At 40.7% G+C, this 3,624-nt stretch overlaps 1 long non-coding RNA gene across 1 annotated transcript; it reads right to left on the reverse strand.

The window, feature by feature from the left end:
• Window positions 1–574: 574 nt before the first annotated feature.
• On the reverse strand, window positions 575–2,488 carry LOC146891481 (uncharacterized). Its single transcript, XR_014997371.2, has 2 exons — window positions 2,414–2,488; window positions 575–2,178 (listed from the first exon to the last, which is right to left on the reverse strand). It is a non-coding gene; the product is annotated as an uncharacterized LOC146891481 (long non-coding RNA).
• Window positions 2,489–3,624: the final 1,136 nt, after the last annotated feature.

The following is a 3,624-nucleotide window of genomic DNA, read 5'->3' on the forward strand; positions in this document are numbered from 1 at the left end:
GTATGCACACTTAGTGTATGATAGCCCCTTCCTAGTTATTTACAGTGTTATGCCTCACTATCTATAAAAGAAACATATCTTTCTATGTATTATTTGATAAGAGACTTAATATTTTTCTTGTCTTTAGTTTGGAGTAGAATTGTGAGTTTTATTGTTTACTCTTGAATTTTGACCATGTCTTTCATAATCATGCCTCTTTTGGAGGCCACACATAAAAAAGAATTCACTGAAGGGTCTAGGCCGTTTTCCTGCTCTTTCAAGAAAACTCTTCTGGGTCCTGCCAATCACAGCTTCTGTAATTAGATTTTGGATTTTGTCAGATTGCCATCGGTGCTCTTTTCTTATTTTCTTATAAAATTATTGAATTAGAATGGGGGAACAATGACCCTTTCTCCTTCCCTCCAGATTTATATTACCCTTTGGCAAGAGCAGTCAACCACATGCAAATCTCCCTATCTGTCTGTCAGCTGGCCAGCTGGTTTCCCGCATGCCTGGTGGAGTAGTTGAAGGCAGTTTGTTGACTTTCTCCTTTTCACTTCACTTGTTAGAAACTAAGTATGGAGGGCACCGTGTCAAAAATGAAGGGAGCTTTATTGTACCTAATTTGTTGACAGATCCATTATAGGATCCATTGGAACACATGGCCACATCTTTTCTTTTTAGGCACTAGAAAAACATTATTTGGCAGTTTTAGAATTTTGTCCAGGGTTAACATTACCGTGCATACTTTGTGGATATAATAGCAACCCCACACACCACCATTTTATCAAATGTCTACTCTGTACCAGGAACCATGCTATCAGCTTGTCTGCATGTTCTCATTTATGCTCCTCAAGCCTGAGGTCAGTTTTACTCCCCCATGGAGAATGAGGGCCACAGTTGCTCCTGTCCATAGCCATGTGACTTTCAAGCAAAGAGCCAGTGTCAGCTCAAGACTATCTGGTTCATTGGCCAGGCTCCTGACTTCAGCTCTGATAGCTTGTGAAATCCTTCACAAGATGGCATCATTGTGTTTTCTCAAGTTTTATTCCATGTGCTTGCCTTCTCTAAGAACTGTGCCTTAGTTTTAGCCTCAGTGCTGTGCCTCGTATTCCATAGCAGGGTTCTCCATAAGTTCTTGAATAAATGAGTTTAAAACACCCTTCTCGTTTCCGTTTGTATTCCTATGTGTAGAGTTAGGAGACTGTTCTGACCATTCACCTCTAACACCTACCTTCTTGACCATGACAGTTACATACAGTCACTCAGTGATGTCAATGTATCCAGCAGCCATGGTCCTTATAATATTCCCCCTCATCTATGATTTAAGGAAAGCTGTGGATTTCAACTTTTGCAGTCTGATGACTGTCTCAAAGGCCAAGAACATAAAATCCAATGGAAAATAAGTAGCCTTCTCTTTGCTTTTACCAATTAATTTTTTATCAACTGCTAAACACAAACTTTAGATCACTCCATTTTCATCTTTAAACACAAATTAACACTCATTTTAAAAAGATAGTGTTCTTTTAGTTTTTTTCAATTCCATATAATATTTTCCCCCTTTACCAAACATAGACTCTTTTCTCATAGATATAATCTGGATAGCTTCCCCTTCTTCTACTCCCTCCAGTTCCTCCCCAGCTCATCTCCAGTCCGGATCTCCTCTCTTTCCATCTCTCATTAGAAGAGACAGGCTTCTAAGAGACAACAATAAAATGTAACGCAATACGGTGAGATGAAACAAAAACTACCATATCCAAGTTGGACAAGGCAAGCCAACAAACATAAAAATAAAACAGTCACAAGAAAAGGTACAAGAATTAGAGACCCACTAGTTCTCACATTTAGGAGTCTCATCAAACTCCTAAGCTGAAAGCTGTGATATACACGCAGGTGACCTGGTGCAGACCCGTGGAGGCTGTGTTTGCTGCCTCAGCCTCTGAGTCCTTCTAAGTTTTTCGTGGCTGATTTAGAGGGCACCGTTTTCTTCTGTCCCCTCTGTCTTCTCGGTTTCCTCTGCCTCCTTTTCTACAGGGTTCCCTGAGCTCTGAGGGGAGGGATTTGATGGAGACATGTTATCTAGAGCTGTGTGCTCCATGGTCTCCCTCTCAGCATAACCGTCTGGCTGGAGGTCTCTGTACTTGTTCCTATCTGCTGTAGGAGGAAACCACTCCAATGGTGGTTGAATAAGGCACCAATCTATGAGGATAAAAGAGTATCATTAGGAGTCATTTTATTTTTACTTTTTTTTTTCAGATCAGTGTTGACTGAGGTTTCCTGTCCTGCCTGATCCTGCAGCCATTCAGTCCCAAAGAAATACACAGAAATCGACAGTAATCATAAACTGGTTGGCCTGGTAGTTCAGGTTTCCTATTAACCCTATAACTTATATTAGCCCATGATTCTTGTCTATGTTAGTCACATGGCTTGGTACCTTTATCAGAGAGTCAGTCACTTCTTGTGTCCTCTGCATTCGGATGACGACTGCAGACTGTGTCTTTCCTCTTCCCAGAATTCTCCTTTTTTCATAGCTCTGCCTCTACTTCTTGCCTGGTTGTCCTGCCTCTACTTCCTGCCTGGCTACTGGCCAATCAACATTTTATTAAACAAGTACAAGAAGAAAACAGGGTAAAACCATTGTCCCATTGCATGGATATTTATTGTTGTTGGTTACAAGATGTTATGGATAATAGTCTGGACAAAAAGCTAAACAAAGGATATTAGATTCAGAGTTTTAAAAAAGGGAGGCAGTGCTATGGGACTGATAGCACAAGTTTTATGCTACCAGTGCCCTAACATATTTTGCAGGCAGGACAGATTGTAGATCAAAGGTTTTGTGGTTAGACTGGTGTTTATATTTCTTTCTCAGTAGCCCACAGAGTACCTCTTCGTGCCAAAGGCACTAGAACATGAGGGTGAAGGGTGTATGTAGGCACCAGCTTGACCTCTTCACATTCAATGAGTAATGTGTAATTTTATCTTCAGCCATGGGGCTTTCTGTCAGTTTGTGGGGAGAAATCTATTGTCTCAGCAACAGCCTGTATTGTTTGGAGATTTAAGGGGAACTTTTTTGACTAGTAACTCAATTGGATGAAACCTTGTCCTGGTTTTGTTTGGTGACAAGAGATGGCCAGTTGGGGCCCCATCTCTCTTATTAGGAAATGAAATTAGGAAGTTTCAGTGGAAACTTCATTAGGATCACCTTCATATATTATAAGAAGTTTCCACTGCACTTGGTTTCCATACCACCCCTCAAATGTCCTTCAATTCTGTCTCTCTTCTCTTTCTCTCCCTCAACCCCACTTCCCCTGCCCATTCCCACCTGATCCTCCTGTTCTCATCCTCCCCCCTCCAGACCATACCAAAAATCTATTTTATTTCCTTCTCCCAGTAAGATTTATGTATTCACCCTAGTACCTTCATCTATCTTTAATCTCTCTGGGTCTATGGGTTGTAGCTTGGTTATCATTTATTTACTGACTAATAGCCAGATATAAGTGAATGCATACCACATTAACTTTCTGTGTCTGGGTTACATCACTTAGTATGATTTGTTTTCTAGTTCCCTCTATACCTGCAAGTTTTATGGCTTCATTTTTTAAGAGCTGAGTAATACTCCACTGTGTAAATGTACCGTATCTTCTT

This window comes from Myodes glareolus, chromosome 16, assembly GCF_982192425.1.
Source record: "Myodes glareolus chromosome 16, mMyoGla1.1, whole genome shotgun sequence".
NCBI classification, from domain to species: Eukaryota; Metazoa; Chordata; class Mammalia; order Rodentia; family Cricetidae; genus Myodes; species Myodes glareolus.